This window comes from Solanum tuberosum, unplaced genomic scaffold (genome assembly GCF_000226075.1).
Source record: "Solanum tuberosum cultivar DM 1-3 516 R44 unplaced genomic scaffold, SolTub_3.0 scf00337, whole genome shotgun sequence".
Classification (NCBI taxonomy): domain Eukaryota; kingdom Viridiplantae; phylum Streptophyta; class Magnoliopsida; order Solanales; family Solanaceae; genus Solanum; species Solanum tuberosum.
The window spans coordinates 360,855-381,681 of NW_006239266.1; the positions used below are offsets into that span (position 1 = coordinate 360,855).

The window sequence follows — 20,827 nt, forward strand, 5'->3', positions numbered from 1 at the left end:
GCTATTTTTCTTTTCCTGTTTACTGTATTTCAGGATTGAAACTTTAGACGCTTACACTTTGTTATGTCAAAGTATATATATATATATATATATATATCATTGCTAGTAAGGAAGAAACGATTAAGCATGAGACTAGTGTTGCGCAAAAGAAAAAAGAGGAGGAGGGGAAGAAGAAGCCATCAATATTATCTTGTTAATTTTCCAATTTGATTGTTGGAATTTGAGGTAATTTGATGGCATGATATTTATAATTGCCATAATGGTGAAATGCAATGTGAATGTATTGTGTGCATTTTTTTTTAATTCAACATTGGGCATAGCCCATTTATTCCTTAAAATGAAATAATACAGGAATAACCCAGGCCCAAAAGTGACCTGGGACTATCAGCTAACAACAAAAAATAAAAGCTAAAAAGGGAAAGTAATCAAACGCTGCTGTCCAAGAACATTTCTCCATTCAGAATGCTCATCTATGCTCCTCCGAAATGGCCCCAAATTCTTTAAATTGTTGTTGAACCAGTATTGTTGAGCTTGAGTGAATTCAATAAATACACTTAACATCTCACAAGTGCCATGGAATCAATCTCCTTAAAGACTTCTTCAGCTCAAAATGGGTCCCAACAGCAGATCTAGGAGCTTGTAGCCTCGACCCAGCAATCTTCGTCAAGAATCACCCTTGGTGATAAATCCTCTTGAATCTTTCCTTCTACGCAGAATGAGCTCCGAAGAACTGATACCACTGTGAAGAGATCCATCTCCAAGAGGTATTTCCGATTCAACTGTCCCCAATTTGTTACCAGCAATCGATATGTGAAACCGACTTCGGTGTTACCTTATCTCTTTTATTTGCATCTGATGTTCATTTCCCGCTGACTTGTCATTATAATACTTAATTCCTTGGTTATGTGCTGAAACCCTTGTTTTGCATTTTCTTAATCCGTATATGTGGGATTTTTCTTTGTTCCGTCAGTAAGATGTTCCTTGCTAGTTGTGGTAGTTCATGTGTACTATTAAATTGAATGACATTAGTACCTGCAAAATGAACAATGTGGTTAGCTAAATAATCTGCCAATTTGTTTCATTCTCTGTATGTGTGAACCACCTCCACCTCTCCTTTCTCCATTAATAATTTTATGCATTGTATGTCGACTGAGATTGACCATGGAACTTCCCATACTCCATCCAATACTTTTTTAATAATGAATGAATCAATTTCCATGATTATAGGTAGCAAGTCATTCTCTATAAAATACTTCAATCCTGCCTTGAATGTCTTCACGTCTGCAACTATAGCATAACATGCTTCAATAACATTAGCTTCTACAAATATTAAGTTGCCTTCTTCATTTCGAATACAAAAAGTTGTAGAACTAGGCCCAGGATTTCCTTTTACTAGTGCCATCAGTATTGCATTTATATCTTCCTACGAGAGGATGCACCCAATACACCACTCTACAACATACTAGTGGTGAATATTCTTCCAATAATTTGACTATCATAGGCCATGTATTAGGGAGATTTTTCAGCCATGGATATCTATTTTTGGCAAAGAGATACAGATGCTTGTTAATCTCCCTAATCATGTTATGAGTCAACATGAATCCTCCATGCTTAACGATATTCCTTTTCTTCCATAACTGCCAAATAATGAAAATGGGAACAACATGTAACATTGGTTTCAACTTGATTCCACAGTCAGATTACCACCATAATTGTATCACATGTCTTAGTTGAACCATTGGGCCTTGAATACCTACAGCCTCTGCAAATTATCTCCATAAACAGTATGTTGTGGGGCAATGAGGAAAGAGATGATCACATGTCTCCTCTGCATTGGTGTTGCAGATACAACACTTGACAGAGTTGACAATTCTCATTCTCACCAGCACCTCTCCTATTGGAATTCTCATATGCCATAGTCTCCATATCAAAAATGAGATTTTAAAAGGCAACCCTTTCTCCCATATATATATATATGATTTTATCAACTTTATCATTTTCCTTCTCATTAACTCACAAGAACTACCAACAGAGAATTTACCAGTACTAGTAGGCATCCACCATGGCTTGTCTCTTTCATCAGATCTTTGTATTCTTCCCAAATTTGAAGTGATGTGATTACTAACTTCTTCTGGCAAATCCTCATGTAGCAAGGTGTTACTCCATCCCTCCACTAGCATTAACGGTTGCACCTCCTCTAATTGACCATAATCATGGTTAATAGGCAAGTAGTAGTGTAATACCCCCAACCTGTGTCCAATTATCAAACCAAACACTACACTGACCATTTCTTGGTTCCCACCAAATTTCCTAATCAATGAAATCTTTAGCATGTAGCATAAGTTTACATACCTCCATTATACTACTTGTGGCATGTGTATTTTGCAATACTTGTTCCACATGAAGTTAGACCATAATGTGTTGGTTGTTCTAAAATTCCACTATAATTTAGCAAAGAGCGCCTTTGAAACATAAAATGGAGATCTAAAACCAAGCCCCCCTTCATTCTTTGGTAAACATATATCATTCAAAGCAATCCAGTGTTTAGCCCTCCCTTCCTCCTTGGAATTCCATAGGAATTTTGCAAAAATCCTATGTATATCTTGTGTAACACATTTTGGTGGGAAAATAGCAGATAGCAAGTATATAGGAATGCTTTACAATACATGATTAATCAACACTGCTTTTCCTCCAAATGATAACAACCTCCCCTTCCACACCTGCAATTTTCTTTGAATCTTCTTGATTAGTTCTGAGTAATGTACCTTCTTCTTCTTAGCATGCTCAATGGGACAACCAAGATAAGTCAATGGAAAGTTTTCTCTCATAAATCCAGTAATATCCTCCACTTCCTGAAGTATGACATGTGCAGTCTTATTGAACATGTAAAATAGACTCTTTCCTTTATTAATAAGTTGGCCTAATTGAGCTTCATACAATTGAAGAGTTTCCATGATTAATTGCATAGATTTTTTGTCAGCAAATGTGAATATGATGGTATCATCTGCATAAGCAAGATAATTTAGTTGATCACTCCATTTGGGTAAACCAAAGCTCTTAAACTCATTGTTGTAAAACAGATGATTTAGAGCCCTAGTTAATACTTCAGCAGATAATATAAAAAGTGCAGGAGATAAAGGATCTCTTTGTTTTACCCCTCTAGTGGAGTGAAAGAAGCCATGAGCCTGTCCATTAACAAGTACAGAGTACCAATTATTGGCTACCAACCTCCAAATCATAGCCAACATCCTATTATCAAAGCCCATTTTCTCCAATACACTAATCAGAAACTTCAGTCCACCCTATCATAAGCTTTAGCCATGTCTAACTTGATGACCACATTAGCAGGCTTCCCTCTTTTTCTGATCTCTGAGATTATTTCTTGTGCCAACAATACATTTTCAGTGATATTTCTCCCTTTAACAAATCTTGATTGCTTAGAAGATATCAGTTTTGGTAGTATCCCTTCCAACATGTCATGTATAAGTCTTGAAATAATTTTGTTAAAAAAATTGCTCAAAGTAATTGGCCTAAAATCATAAAAAGATTGAATAATATCTTTTTTTGGGTAATAGGACCAAATTTGTATGAGTAATAGACTTAGGTAGTGAGTAACCCAGAAAGAAAGCATGAACCACTTCACAATAGTTGTACCAATAATATCCCAACAAGTTTGATAAAAGTGACTTGTAAACCCATCTGGTCCACAAGCACTCTGAGCATTAAGCTCAAATACAACTTTCCTGATCTCCTCTTCTTGTGGTATTGCAATCAAGCTATCATTTTCTTCTTGTTCTACTTGAGGATGTATATATTGTAATAAGGACAACTCCGAATTAATAGCTCCCCCGGTGAACTGATCTTTAAAAACACACACAGTCTCTTCTGCAATCTCTTTATCACCCTCTACCCAGGAACCATCTGCTTTCATCATTTTGTTAATTTTCAGCCTCTTCCTTCTTCCCTTCACCAGACTATGAAAGAATCTGATATTTCAATCTCCATCCTCAAACCATTGCATCTTAGTTCTGCCTCCAATACTCTTCTTCATAATGAATGTAAAGCTTTAATTCAGCTTGACCATGCTGCAATACTACTCTATTTTCTGGATATGGACATTCTTCAAAAAAAAAACTCTTCTTTAATCCTCAAAATTTCCTCCCTAATAGCCAATTGATTGAAAATGTCTCCAAATTTCTCCTTGCTCCACTTTGACAGTGCCTGCTTAATTCTTTTTTACTTCAACTATCATTCCTAGTTCACGTGTTATGGAATTGTCGAAAATAAAATTAAAAACTTAAATATTATATTAAGTGTTATGGTTGATTTTTCATTTGAGTTATCCTAAGTGTTGTGCTCATCATGTAATGTTCATCAGTTATGATTCAATCGAAGTAAGTATTAAGTGTTGTGTTCATCATGTAATGTTCACCGGTAATTTTAATTATATATGTTATGCTATTAGTCCATTGTCATGTTGATTTTATACTTTGAATTGCATAACATAATTTCTTTTCTTTTTAAGATATTACAAACTTGTAGAAAAAATGTGGTATGCATGTACTATCATATATCGCACTGGGAATCTCCTCCTTGAATATGTGCTTGTACAATTCGTAGATATTTTAATTTGTGAAACACAACATCTTCATTTAGTGTCCAATATGTTCTAGGGAACCTTTGGAAATTGGGTAAATTAGCCAGCAAAGTCATGACTTCCCATGATAATCGAAATTCCTTGAGATTAGGAAGGAAAATATCCCTAGAGAAGATCATGATTGTTTTCTTTCTACATGTAGAAGAGTTCTTTTAAATTGGTAGTTCTTCTTATGATTTCCGCAGCAAGAGAATTAGATATATATATAGTGGCGATCCAATATCAAAATGTCTTATCTCTGACATTTTTCAGATATCTACTACCTGATTCAACAAACATTTCTCTTCAAAAAATTGTTATGGTCAGTAGATTTCTCAATTCTTGCAGAAATATATCTCAAATATACAAAACTGAGGTATTACACAAGAGAAATCATATTCAATTGAAAATAACGTTCAATACCTTAAGCAATTTGAACTATAAAACAATTGTTTTGGAATATCTACTTGCATTGAAATAAAGGTGGAAAATCAGGACATCAAGACTTATAAAAGACTTTCTATGATGTGGAAAATCAGGACATCTAACATAATCAGCAGCATACTTGAGCCGAGTGATTAATAGAATTCGGCTTCTATTGTCATCATTTGAAAATATTCTTCGCATTTAGTCACATGCCTCAGTACTCCATATATCATCTTTGACAATTAGAAATCTCCTATCCTTCAGACCTCTATACACAATCTCCATTAGTTGATCACCACTCATTTCTTGATTGATTCCTGTAATTGAAGAGACAACTTCAAGAAACATTTGTCTCTCATTGTATATTTAATCCTCTTGCTGCGGAAACCATAAGAAGAACTCTCAATTTAAAAGAGCTTTTCTACATGTAGAAGCAAAAACAATCATGATTTTCTCTAGGGATATTTTCCTTTCTCATCTCAAGGAATTCTGATTACCATGAGAAGTCATGACTTTGCTGGCTAATTTACCCAATCTCCAAGGGTTCCCTCAAACAGATTGAACACTAAATGAAGATGTTATGTTTCACAAATTATACTATCTATGAATTGTACAAGCACATCTGTAAGAAGGAGATTCCCCAACGCGATATATGATAATACAGGCATATCACATTTTTCTACAAGTTTGTAATATCTTGATAAAGAAGAGATTATGCTATGCAATTCAGAGGATAAAATCAACATGACAATAGACTAATAACATAAATAATTAAAATTATTGGTGAACATTACATGATGAACACAACACTTAGTACTAACTTCGACTGAATCATAACTGATGAAACACAACATTTAGTATAACTCAAATGACAATGAACAATAATACTTAATATAATATTTAAGTTTTAAATTTTACTTTCGACAATTCCATAACACACGCACTAGGAATTCCATAACTTATTTATTTTATGTTTTTATGATATAAGTCGAAATTGACTAAACCTCATTTATTTTCATTAAATGTAACGATCTGTCTCAACTCCACCAATTTCGCGTCAATCCAATTTCTGAGTAAAAACTTATGACCATTTCAGTAACTAATACAGTGCAGTGACAAATTAGCCAGTGGAAAACATTAAAAGGGGTCTTTTTTAACTTTTTACCTTCAAGAAAATCCTAGACGAATTTCTTGACTAATATAAGGCTCAAAACTAGGGCTGTTCAAAATCGAACCGAAATCGATAACTCAAACCAAAAAAAGTTATTGGTTTATCAGTAATGGCTTATTAGTTTAGCGGTTTTGATAACGGTTTTGATTTTTTTTCTTATCTGGTTATCGGTTCTTAACGGTTTGAGGTTTTTTCTTAACGAGTTAACCGATAACCCGATAGTAAATTAAATTATTAAATTTATACCATTTTGTATATAAAAACCTTGCTTAAAGTTTGGTTTCCTAATTTTATTTATGGTTGTCTCAACACTTGGTTATTCTACAATGTAAAAGTGTTTGCTTTTGAGCAAGATGTAACTTGTGAACTCATGTGCATGGTTCATTTGGTTTGTCACCTTATTTCTAAGTGATATTCAATTTTTTTGTGTTAAATCTTAACGGTTAAACAGAAAATCAAACACTTAATGATCAATAACTGATAAACCAATAATCGATAAGTCAATATCTTAATTGTTCTGTAACAGTTTAGCATCTCTACAAACCGATAACCAATAAGCCAAACCGATAAACTTCAAAATCGAACCGAATCGACCGATACGTAGACCTACTCAAAACAATTAGATTTTCATCTCTTAATCCATAATTTTCCTCTCTCTCAAACCCCAAGACAAAACCCTAAGAAAAATCAAAGTAGAAAACTTCATTCAAGATTCTTCTTCAAGGCAAGTGTTTCTCCAAGAATCTCATTCTTTCCAACCTAAATTCCTCCATACAATTATGAATCACAAATGAAAATCATAATTCTTGGTCATAGAGTTTCAAGAAACTAATTCAAGAAATCTCAAGAAAGGTTTTCTTCATTTTTCTCTTTCAAGCTAGGATTTCAAGGATTCTCATCAAGTGCTTCTTCAAGATTCTTCAAGAACATTGTTCTTTCAGGTATGTTAGGCTATCATAGTGTTGGACTAGTTCGTCCTCACGCCCTACAACTACTTTCAGATCAATAAAAGAGTAATCTAGGATTCTTTCCCTAGATTTGAGTATTCTTGAGATAAGTTGATTTTGAGTTCTTGAATTCCTGATTCTTTTGAAATTCTATTCCTAAGTATTGAGTTTCTATATTTTTATTCAGATCATTGAGTTGATTTGTTCATGTCTATAATTCAGCATGAACCCTAATTTGAGTTATAAATCTTGAAAAGTTTTTCAAAGCCAAAACTTGAGTTTTAAACTGAGTTTTTGAGGAAGTAAAGATAAATTTTGAGTGAAAGTTTAAAGGTTCTATTTCATAAAGACTTAAGAGGTTCTAATGTTATTTTATTCATATATATACATATGTACATATGTTAATTATTGGAATTGAAAGATAAGTTCATAAGAGCATGTTTTCAAGAAGGTAAACATGTCTCATGTTTTGAAAAGTATTTCAAGTAATGTAAGAAGCTCATTCTTTGTGATGAGTGAATTGAACACAAAGTTATATCAATTATTTTGGAAGTATTGAGCACCGGGTTGGGTTAGAGTCTTTCATGATTCGGAAGTCCCATAGAACTACATATCCAGCGTAGGATAGGATAGCATTGATTCTTCATGCGACTCCTCACTACCTCTTAGAAGGCTAATTACATGGATACATAGTCACGATATCATCCTAAACCCAACAAAGTATAGGATGGCCCTGGCAACGTGAGGTGAAACATTTTATCATGGCTAGTTCAACTGTCATTCCTAATGCGCGTGTTATGGAATTGTCGAAAATAAAGTTAAAAACTTAAATATTATATTAAGTGTTATGGTTCATTTTTCATTGGAAGTATCCTAAGTGTTGTGTTCATCATGTAATGTTCATCGATTATGATTCAGTCGAAGTAAGTACTAAGTGTTGTGTTCATCATGTAATGTTCAACAGTAATTTTAATTATATATGTTATGTTGTTAGTCCATTGTCATGTTGATTTTATCCTTTGAATTGCATAACATAATCTCTTTTTTATCAAGATATTACAAACTTGTAGAAAAAACGTGGTATGCATGTAATATCATATATCGCGCTGAGAATCTCCTCCTTGCATATGTGTTTGTACAATTCGTAGATATTTTAATTTGTGAAACTCAACATCTTCATTTAGTGTCCAATCTATTCGAGGTGAACTCTTGGAAATTGAGTAAATTAGCCAGCAAAGTCATGACTTCCCATGATAAACGGAATTCCTTGAGATTAGGAAGGAAAATATCCCTAGAGAAAATCATGATTATTTTCTTTCTACATGTAGAAGAGTTCTTTTAGATTGGGAATTCTTCTTATGATTTCCGCAGCAAGAGAATTAAATATATATAGTGGCGATCCAATATCAAAATGTCTTATCTCTGACATTTTTCAGATATCTACTACCTGATTCAACAAACATTTCTCTTCAAAAAATTGTTATGGTCGGTAGATTTCTCAATTCTTGCAGAAATATATCACAAATATACAAACTGAGGTATTACACAAGAGAAATCATATTCAATTGAAAATACGTCCAATACCTTAAGCAATTTGAACTGTAAAACAATTGTTTTGGAATATCTACTTGCGTTGAGAAAAGGTGGAAAATCAAGACATCAAGACTTATAAAAGACTTTCTATGAGGTGGAAAATCAGGACATCTGACATAATCAGCAACATACTTGAGCCGAGTGATTAATAGAATTCGGCTTCTATTGTCATCATTTGAAAATATTCTTTGCATTTAGTCCCATGCCTCTGTACTCCATATATCATCTTTGACAATTAGAAATCTCCTACCCTTTAGACCTCTATACACAATCTCCATTAGTTGATCACCACTCATTTCTTGATTGCTTCCTGTAATTGAAGAGACAACTTCAAGAAACATTTGTCTCTCATTGTATATCTAATCTTCTAGCTGCGGAAATCATAAGAAGAACTCTCAATCTAAAAGAGTTCTTCTACACGTAGAAGCAAAACAATCATGATTTTCTCTAAGGATATTTTCCTTTCTAATCCCAAGGAATTCTGATTACCATGAGAAGTCATGACTTTGCTGGCTAATTTACCCAATCTCCAAGGGTTCCCTCAAACAGATTGGACACTAAATGAAGATGTTGTGTTTCACAAATTAAAATATCTACGAATTGTACAAACAAATCTACAAGAAGGAGATTCCCCAACGCGATATATGATAATACAGGCATATCACATATTTCTACAAGTTTGTAATATCTTGATAAAGAAGAGATTATGTTATGCAATTCAGAGGATAAAATCAACATGACAATAGACTAATAACATAACATATATAGTCAAAATTACCGGTGAACATTACATGATGAACACAACACTTAGTACTGACTTCGACTGAATCATAACTGATGAACACGACATATAGGATAACTCAAATGAACCATAACACTTGATATAATATTTAAGTTTTTAATTTTACTTTCGACAATTCCATAACACGCACACTAGGAATTCCATAACTCATTTATTTTATGTTTTTATGATATACACATATAGATTGATATAAGTCGAAATTGACTAAACCTCATTTTTTTCATTAAATGTAACGATCTATCCCAATGCCACCAATTTTGCGTCAATCCAATTTCTGAGAAAAAAGTTATGACCATTTCAGTAACTAATATAGTGAAGTGACGAATTAGCGAGTGAGAAACATTAAAAGGGGTCTTTTTGTCTTTTTACCTTCAAGAAAATTCTAAAGGAATTTCTTGACTAATATAAGGCTCAAAACTAGGGTTGTTCAAAACCGAACCGAAACCGATAACTCGAACTGAAAAAAAGTTATTGATTTATTAGTACTGCGTTATTGGTTTATCAGTTTTGATTCTTTTGTTATCAAGTTATCGGTTTTTAACGGTTTGAGTTTTTTTCTTAACGGGTTAACTGATAATCGGATAGTAAATTAAATGATTAAATTTATACCATTTTGTATATAAAGTCCTTGACTTAAAGTTTGGTTTCCTACATTTATTTCTGGTTTTCTCAAACACTTGATTATTGTACAATGTAAAAGTGTTTACTTTTGAGCAAGATGTAACTTGTGAACTCATGTGCATGGTTCATTTGGTTTGTCACCTTGTTTCTAAGTGATTTTCAATTTTTTGTATCAAATCTTAACGGTTAAATCATAACTGAACGGATAATGATCAATAACTGATAAACCAATAACCGATAAGTCAATATCTTAATGGTGCTGTAACGGTTTAGCATCTCTAAAAACCGATAACCAAGCCAAACCGATAATCTTTAAAATCGAACCGAACCGATCGATACACAACCCTACCCAAAACAATCAGATTTTCATCTCTTAATCCATCATTTTCTTCTCTCTCAAACCCTAAGGAAAAATCAAAGTAGAAAACTTCATTCAAGATTCTTCTTCAAGACAAGTCCTTCTCCAAGAATTTCATTCTTTCCGACCTAAATTCCTCCATATAATTATGAATCAAAAATGAAAATCATAATTCTTGGTCATAGAGTTTCAAGAAACTAATTCAAGAAATCTCAAGAAACGTTTTCTTCATTTTTCTCATTCAAGCTAGGATTTCAAGGCTTCTCATCAAGTGCTTCTTCAAGATTTTTTAAGTTTCTTCAAGAACATTGTTCTTCCAAGTATGTTAGGTTATCATAGTGTTGGACTAGTTCGTCCTCACCTCCTACATCTACTTTCAGATCAGTAAAAGAGTAATCTAGGATTCTTTCCCTATATTTGAGTATTCTTGAGATAAGTTGATTTTGAGTTATTGAATTCCTGATTCTTTTGAAATTCTATTCCTAACTATTGAGTTTCTATATTTTTATTGAGATCCTTGAGTTGATTTGTTCATGTCTATAATTCAACATGAACCCTATTTTGAGTTATAAATCTTGAGAAGTTTTTCAAAGCCAAAACTTGAGTTTTAAACTGAGTTTTTGAGAAATTAAAGATAAATTATGAGTGAAAGTTTAAAGGTTCTATTTCATAAATACTTAAGAGATTCTCATGTTATTTTATTCATATATATACATATACATATGTACCAATGTTAATTATTGGACTTGAAAGATAAGTTCATAAGTGCATGTTTTCAAGAAGGTAAACACGTCTCATGTTTTGAAAAGTATTTCAAGTAATGTAAAAAGTCCATTCTTTGTAATGAGTGAATTGAGCTCAAAGTTATATCAATTATTTTGGGAGTATCGAGCACTGAGTTGGGTTAGAGTCTTTCATGATTCGGAAGTCCCATAGAACTACGTAGCCAAGGTAGGATAGGATAGCATTCATTCTTCATGCGACTCCTCACTGCCTCTAAGAAGGCTAATTAGATGGATCCATAGTCACGATATCATCCTAAATCCGACAAAGTATAGGATGGCCCTGGCAGCGTGAAGCGAAACGTTGTATCATTGTTAATTCAACTGTCATTCCTAGTGCGCATGTTATGGAATTGTTGAAAATAAAATTAAAAACTTAAATATTATATTAAGTGTTATGGTTCATTTTTCATTTGAGTTATCCTAAGTGTTGTGTTCATCATGTAATGTTCATCGATTATGATTCAGTCGAAGTAAGTACTAAGTGTTGTGTTCATCATGTAATGTTCACCAGTAATTTTAATTATATATGTTATGTTATTAGTCCATTGTCATTTTGATTTTATCCTTTGAATTGCATGACATAATCTCTTTTTTATCAAGATATTACAAACTTGTAGAAAAAACGTGGTATGCATGTATTGTCATATATCGCACTGGGAATCTCCTCCTTGTAGATGTGCATGTACAATTCGTAGCTATTTTAATTTGTGAAACTCAACATCTTCATTTAGTGTCCAATCTGTTCGAGGGAACCCTTGGAAATTGAGTAAATTAGCCAGCAAAGTCATGACTTCCCATGATAATCGAAATTCCTTGAGATTAGGAAGGAAAATATCCCTACAGAAAATCATGATTGTTTTCTTTCTACATGTAGAAGAGTTCTTTTTGATTGGGAGTTCTTCTTATGATTTACGCAGAAAGTGAATTAAATATATATATATAGTGGCGATCCAATATCAAAATGTCTTATCTCTAACATTTTTCAGATATCTACTGCTCGATTCAACAAACATTTTTCTAAGAAAAATTGTTATGGTCGGTAGATTTCTTAATTCTTGGAGAAATATATCTCAAATATACAAACTGAGGTATTACACAAGAGAAATCATATTCAATTGAAAATACGTCCAATACCTTAAGCAATTTGAACTATAAACCAATTGTTTTGGAATATCTACTTACGTTGAAATAAAGGTGAAAAATTAGGACATCAAGACTTATAAAAGACTTTCTATGAGGTGGAAAATCAGGACATCTGACATAATCAGCAGCATACTTGAGCCGAGTGATTAATAGAATTCGGCTTCTATTGTCATCATTTGGAAATATTCTATGCATTTAGTCCCATTCCTTAGTACTCCATATATCATCTTTGAAAATTAGAAATCTCCTACCCTTCAGACCTCTATACACTATCTCCATTAGTTGATCACCACTCATTTCATGATTGCTTCCTGTAATTGAAGAGACAACTTCAAGAAACATTTGTCTCTCATTGTATATCTAATCCTTTTGCTGCGGAAATCATAAGAAGAACTTTCAATCTAAAAGAACTATTCTACATGTAGAAGCAAAACAATCATGATTTTCCCTATGGATATTTTCCTTTCTAATCTCAAGGAATTTCGATTACCATGAGAAGTCATGACTTTACTGGCTAATTTACCCAATCTCCAAGGGTTCCCTCAAACAGATTGGACACTAAATGAAGATGTTGTGTTTCACAAATTAAAATATCTACGAATTGTACAAACACATTTGCAAGGAGGTGATTCCCCAATGCGATATGTGATAATACAGGCATATCACATTTTTCTACAAGTTTGTAATATCTTGATAAAGAAGAGATTATGCTATGCAATTCAGAGGATAAAGTCAACATGATAATAGACTAATAACATAACATATATAATTACAATTACTCGTGAACATTACATGATTAACACAACACTTAGTACTGACTTCGACTGAATCATAACTGATGAACACAACATATAGGATAACTCAAATGACAAAATGAATCATAACACTTAATAAAATATTTAAGTTTATAATTTTACTTTCGACAATTCCATAACACGCGCACTAGGAATTCCATAACTCATTTATTTTATGTTTTTATGATATACACATATAGATTGATATAAGTCGAAATTCACTAAACCTCGCTTTTTTCATTAAATGTAACGATCTATCCCAACGCCACCAATTTTGCGTTAATCCAATTTCTGAGTAAAAAGTTATGACCATTTCAGTAACTAATACAGTGCAGTGATGAATTAGCCAGTGAGAAACATTAAAAGGGGTCTTTTTGTCTTTTTACCTTTAAGAAAATTCTAAACTAATTTCTTGACTAATATAAAGCTCAAAACTAGGGTTGTTCAAAACCGAAATCGATAACTCGAACCGAAAAAAATTTATTGATTTATCAGTACTCCGTTATTGGTTTATTGATTTTGATTTTTTTTGTTATTAGGTTATCGGTTCTTAACGGTTTAAGGTTTTTTCTTAACGGGTTAACCGATAACCGGATCATAAATTAAATTTATACCATTTTGTATATAAAGTGTTTGACTTAAAGTTTGGTTTCCTACTTTTATTTCTGGTTGTCTCAAACACTTGGTTATTCTACAATGTAAAAGTGCTTGCTTTTGAGCAAGATGTAACTTGTGAACTCATGTGCATGGTTTGTCACCTTGTTTCTATGTGATTTTCAATTTTTTTTTTGTCAAATCGTAACGGTTAAATCGATAACCAAACCGATAATGATCAATAACTGATAAACCAATAATCGATAAGTCAATATCTTAATGGTTTTGTAACGGTTTAGCATCTCTACAAACCGATAATCAATAAATCAAATCGATAAACTTCAAAATCGACCGATACACAGTCGTAATCAAAACAATCAGATTTTCGTCTCTTAATCCATCATTTTCTTCTCTCTCAAACCCTAAGATAAAATCCTAAGGAAAAATCAAAGTAGAAAACTTTTCAAAATTCTTCTTCAAGATAAGTCCTTTTCCAAGAATTTCATTCTTTCCAACCTAAATTCCTCCATACAATTATTAATAACTAATGAAAATCATAATCCTTGGCCATAGAGTTTCAATAAACTAATTCAAGAAATCTCAAGAAAGGTTTTCTTCATTTTTCTCCTTCAAGCTAGGATTTCAAGGCTTCTCATCAAGTGTTTCTTCAAGATTCTTTAAGTTTCTTCAAGAACATTTTTCTTCCAGGTATGTTAGGCTATCATAGTGTTGGACTAGTTCGTCCTCACTCCCTACATCTACTTTCAGATCAGTAATCTAGTATTCTTTCCCTATATTTGAGTATTCTTTAGATAAGTTCATTTTGAGTTCTTGAATTCCTGATTCTTTTGAAATTCTATTTCTAAGTATTGAGTTCCTACATTTTTATTGAGATCCTTAGTTGATTTGTTCATGTCTATAATTCAGCATGAACCCTATTTTGAGTTATAAATCTTGAGAAGTTTTTCAAACCCAAAACTTGAGTTTTAAACTGAGTTTTTGAGGAAGTAAAGATAAATTTTGAGTAAAAGTTTAAAGATTCTATTTCATAAAGACTTAATAGTTTCTAATGTTATTTTATTCATATATATACATATACATATGTACCTATGTTAATTATTGGACTTGAAAGATAAGTTCATAAGTGCATGTTTTCAAGAAGGTAAACACGTCTCATGTTTTGAAAAGTATTTCAATGTAAGAAGTCCATTCTTTGTAATGAGTGAATTGAGCACAAATTTATATTAATTATTTTGGGAGTATCGAGCACCGAGTTGGGTTAGGGTCTTTCATGATTCGGAAGTCCCATAGAACTACGTAGCCAACGTAGGATAGGATAGCATTGATTCTTCATACGACTCCTCACTACCTCTTAGAAGGCTAATTAGACGGATCCATAGTCACGATATCATTATAAATCAGACAAAGTATAGGATGTCCCCGGCAACGTGAGGCAAAACGTTGTATCATTGCTAGTTCAACTGTCATTCTTATTGCGCGTGGTATGGAATTGTCGAAAATAAAATTAAAAACTTAAATATTATATTAAGTGTTATGGTTCATTTTTCATTTGAGTTGTCCTAAGAGTTGTGTTCTTCATGTAATGTTCATCGATTATGATTCAGTCGAAGTAAGTACTAAGTGTTGTGTTCATCATGTAATGTTCACCAGTAATTTTAATTATATATGTTATGTTATTAGTCCATTGTCATTTTGATTTTATCCTTTGAATTGCATGACATAATCTTTTTTTTATCAAGATATTACAAACTTGTAGAAAAAAACGTGGTATGCATGTATTATCATATATCGCACTGGGAATCTCCTCCTTGTAGATGTGCATGTACAATTCGTAGCTATTTTATTTTGTGAAACTCAACATCTTCATTTAGTGTCCAATCTGTTCGAGAGAACCCTTGGAAATTGAATAAATTAGCCAGCAAAGTCATGACTTCCCATGATAATCGGAATTCCTTGAGATTAGGAAGGAAAATATCCCTAGAGAAAATCATGATTGTTTTCTTTCTACATGTAGAAGAGTTCTTTTAGATTAGGAGTTCTTCTTATGATTTCCGCAGCAAGAGAATTAGATATATATAGTGGCGATCCATTATCAAAATGTCTTATCACTTACATTTTTCAAATATCTACTGCTCGATTCAACAAACATTTCTCTTCGAAAAATTGTTATGGTCGGTAGATTTCTCAATTCTTGCAGAAATATATCACAAATATACAAACTGAGGTATTACACAAGAGAAATCATATTCAATTGAAAATACGTCCAATACCTTAAGCAATTTGAACTATAAAACAATTGTTTTGGAATATCTACTTGCATTGAAATAAAGGTGGAAAATTAGGACATCAAGACTTATAAAAGACTTTCTATGAGGTGGAAAATCAGGACATCTGACATAATCAGCAGCATACTTCAGCCGAGTGATTAATAGAATTCAGCTTCTCTTGTCATCAGTTGGAAATATTCTTTGCATTTAGTCTCATGCCTCAGTACTCCATATGTCATCTTTGACAATTAGAAATCTCCTTCCCTTCAGACCTCTATACACAATCTCCATTAGTTGATCACCACTCATTTCTTGATTGATTCCTGTAATTGAAGAGAGAACTTCCAAAAACATTTGTCTCTCATTGTATATCTAATCCTCTTGCTGCGGAAACCATAAGAAGAACTCTCAATCTAAAAGAGTTCTTCTACATGTAGAAGCAAAACAATCATGATTTTCTCTAGGGATATTTTCCTTTCTAATCTCAAGGAATTTTTATTACCATGAGAAGTCATGACTTTGCTGGCTAATTTACCCAATCTCCAAGGATTCCCTCAAACAGATTGGACACTAAATGAAGATGTTTTATTTCACAAATTAAAATATCTACGAATTGTACATGTACAAGCACATCTGCAAAGGGGAGATTTCCCAACGCGATGTATCATAATATAGGCATATCACGTTTTTCTACAAGTTTGTAATATCTTGATAAAGAAGAGATTATGCTATGCAATTCAAAGGATAAAATCAACATGACAATAGACTAATAACATAACATATATAATTAAAATTACTGGTGAACATTACATGATGAACACAACACTTAGTACTAATTTCGATTGAATCATAACCGATAAACATTACATGATGAACACAACATATAGGATAACTCAAATGAAAAAATGAACCATAACACTTAATATAATATTTTAAGTTTTTAATTTTACTTTCGACAATTCCATAACACGCGCACTAGGAATTCCATAACTCATTTATTTTATGATTTACAGATATAGATTTATATAAGTCGAAATTGACTTAACCTCATTTTTTTTCATTAAATGTAACGATCTATCCCAACGCCACCAATTTCGCGTCAATCCATTTTTTGAGTAAAAGTTATGACCATTTCAGTAACTAATATTGTGCAATGACGAATTAGCCAGTGGGAAACATTAAAAGGGGTCTTTTTATCTTTTTACCTTCAAGAAAATCCTAAACGAATTTCTTGACTAATATAAGCCTTAAAACTAGGGTTGCTCAAAACCAAACCGAAGCCAATAACTCTTACCGAAAAAAAGTTATTGGTTTATCAGTAATGGGTTATTGGTTTAAAGGTTTTGATAACGGTTTTAATTTTTTTTGTTATATGTTCTAAACGGTTTGAGGTTTTTTCTTAACGGGTTAATCGATAACCCGATAGTAAATTAAATAATTAAATTTATTCCATTTTGTATATAAAGTCTTTGACTTAGAGTTTGGTTTCCTACTTTTATTTTTGGTTGTCTCAAACACTTGGTTATTCTACAATGTAAAATTGTTTGTTTTTTAGCAAGATATAACTTGTGAACTCATGTGCATGGTTCATTTGGTTTGTCACCTTGTTTCTAAGTGATTTTCAATTTATTTTTTTGTGTCAAATCTTAACGGTTAAACCGATAACGATCAATAATTGATAAACCAATAACCGATAAGTCAATATCTTAATGGTTCTGTAACAGTTTAGCATCTCTACAAACCGATAACCAATAAGCCAAAATCGATAAACTTCAAAATCGAACCGAACCGACCGATACGCAGCCCTACTCAAAACTATCAGATTTTCATCTCTTAGTCCATCATTATCTTCTCTATCAAACCCTAAGACAAAACCCTAAGGAAAAATCAAAGTAGAAAACTTCATTCAAGATTCTTTTAATCTATTTCAAGATTCTTCTACAAGGTAAGTCCTTCTCTAAGAATTTCATTCTTTCCAACTCAAATTCCTCCATACAATTAAGAATCACTAATGAAAATCATAATTCTTGGTCATAGAGTTTCAAGAAACTAATTCAAGATATCTCAAGAAAGGTTTTCTCAATTTTTTTCCTTGAAGCTAGGGTTTCAAGGCTTCTAATCAAGTTCTTCTTCAAGATTCTTCAAGAACCTTGTTCTTTAAGGTATGTAAGGCTATCATAGTGTTGACTAGTTCGTCTTCACGCCCTACATCTACTTTCATATCAGTAAAAGAGTAATCTAGGATTCTTTCCCTAGATTTGAGTATTTTTGAGATAAGTTGATTTTTGTGTTCTTGAATTTCTGATTCTTTTGAAATTTTATTCCTAAGTATTGAGTTTCTATATTTTTATCATGGAATCGTAATTCTCCTTAGATTTTTTCGTTGATTAAGATCTTTGAGTTGATTTGTTCATTTCTATAATGAAGCATGAACCCTATTTTGAGTTATAAATCTTGACAAGTGTTTCAAAGCCAATACTTAGTTTTAAATTGAGTTTCTGAGGAAGTAAAAATGAGTTTTGAGAAAAAGTTTAAAGGTTCTAGTTCATAAAGACTTAAGAGTTTCTAATGTTATTTTATTCATATATATATATATATACACATATGTACCTATGTTAATTATTGGATTTGAAAGATAAGTTCATAAGTGTATGTTTTCAAGAAGGTAAATATGTCTCATGTTTTGAAAAGTATTTCAAGTAATGTAAGAAGTTCATTCTTTGTAATGGGGAATTGAGCACAAAGTTATATTAATTATTTTGAAAATAGTATCGAGCACTGAGTTGGGTTAGAGTCTTTTATGATTCGAAAGTCCCATAGAACTACGTAGCTAGCATAGGATAGGATAGGATAGCACTGATTCTTCATGTGACTCCTCACTGCCTCTGAGAAGACTAATTAGATGGATCCATAGTCACGATATCATCATATACCCCAGCAAAGTATAGGATGGCCTTGGCAACGTTTGTTAGGCTCATGGTTATGGTTGTCGGTTAGAGAAACTTCCCACAAATAAAGTATATTATTTATGTTGCTTCCATTGTATATTTTATTGTAAAGCTTAAATGGTTTTCACTTCATGTCCATGTAATGATTCAGTTGAGTTGTTTTCAATCATTCAGTTCAGTTATTTGTTTACTCAGCCATATTACATACTTGTACATTCCATGTGTTGATGTCATTCAACCTGCATTCTTTTATGATGCAGATATAGGTGTTCATGATTATCAACAGGCGCTTCGTTGAGATCACTCTATACTCCAGTTAGTTTTGGTGAGCCTCATTGTATTCCAGAGGACTTCACATTACTTTCCAATAAGTAGTTTTAGGTGTCATGGGTCTTGTACCGACATCATTCCTCAATAGTAGAGGCTTCATGGATAGACAGTTTTGGAGAGTCTTTCAGTTTCAGATATTTTATTTAAAACTTATGTTTCATACTAAGTATATTCAACAAGGTTTTGAGATTCAATAAATTATTTTTAAACGTTTCTTTCAATTTGATGCTTATGTATGCTCAAGTTAGTCTTCTGCATGTAGTCAGCCAGGATGAGGGTTCGCTTGAAAACCAGCAATAGTTCTTGAGTGTCGGTCACGTCCAGGGTATAGGCTCGAATCGTGACAGCTATAGTCAGGTAAGTTGGAATTTTATGCTAAAAAAGAAGACCTAAAACCTCCTATTTTATGCATCATTCTTCTTAGGTTTGAGAGGGGTGCATAAGGGCAGGTCTTATCAAATTTTCACCAAATTCAACGATAAAGGTAAATTCATTACTTCCCTATCTTGTAAATAGATTCTTAAGCTTTAGAATCTAGGATATTACTTTTGGGGGAGGATTTTGACTTGATTTAATAGTGGGAAAAGTCCTGAATTTGTTAGGATTTGATTATGATCCAGGTATAATTAGACCAGTTTTGATTTATTGTTGTGTTTTTCATTATTGTTAGACCAAGAACAAGTCAATGTACTTCAAAAAGGAAAGCTCAGGTTCTTAAGAGCATTCAGGCTTGATTCGAGGTAGGTGATGGTTGTATGTATGTATACACATGTCTACTACTTTATAGTACCACTGATATAATGCATGTTGGGGAAAACATAGGGAAACATATGAAATGACATCATGTTAATAATCTCATGCAATAGAACTTTTAATTTAACTTGTGGTTTCAAGTGTTATTCTTCATTGTGATTGTAATTATGATTGTACATGTCGTTTGTGATTGTTGATTGGCTCAGGTACCACGCCGGTATAGAAATACTAACAGTTGGCTTGGATATCACGTCTGATATAAATACTACCCCTGATTGGCTCGGATACCACGCTGATACACTAATAATTTGTGTGTGGATTCTGTGAGAGAACCGAGTATGTGTAGTTATGATTCCATGAGTGGACCGGGTATTTGTAATTGTGATCATGTGGGACATGTTTCAAGTATTGGTTGATTCAGGATATTGTGATTAGGAGCCTATGTATTTGTGATTGTTTTATATGTGTTGTCAAGTGTTTATTGTGTTGTGGCTATCTGTTTACATTCATGATTTAGACTTGGTCGTGTGATCCTACCAATACAATGTGATTGTGTATTGATACTACACTTTATTTTTTCTTGTGGAGTACATGACATCTTCCAACGGTTGATATGAGACTTCAGTTAAGGGACGCTT

At 32.6% G+C, this 20,827-nt stretch overlaps 1 long non-coding RNA gene across 3 annotated transcripts; it reads left to right on the forward strand.

Annotated features, from left to right (window-relative positions):
- Positions 1–400: 400 nt before the first annotated feature.
- Positions 401–20,684, forward strand: LOC102591623 (uncharacterized). 3 transcript variants are annotated; one of them, XR_001475259.1, is made up of 6 exons: positions 401–764; positions 19,367–19,431; positions 19,699–19,793; positions 19,861–19,920; positions 20,107–20,176; positions 20,396–20,684. It is a non-coding gene; the product is annotated as an uncharacterized lncRNA (long non-coding RNA). The 3 variants fall into 3 exon arrangements; XR_001475261.1 differs by having other exon boundaries at positions 19,699–19,761; XR_001475260.1 differs by lacking the exon at positions 19,699–19,793 and having other exon boundaries at positions 403–764.
- The last annotated feature ends 143 nt before the right edge of the window (positions 20,685–20,827 follow it).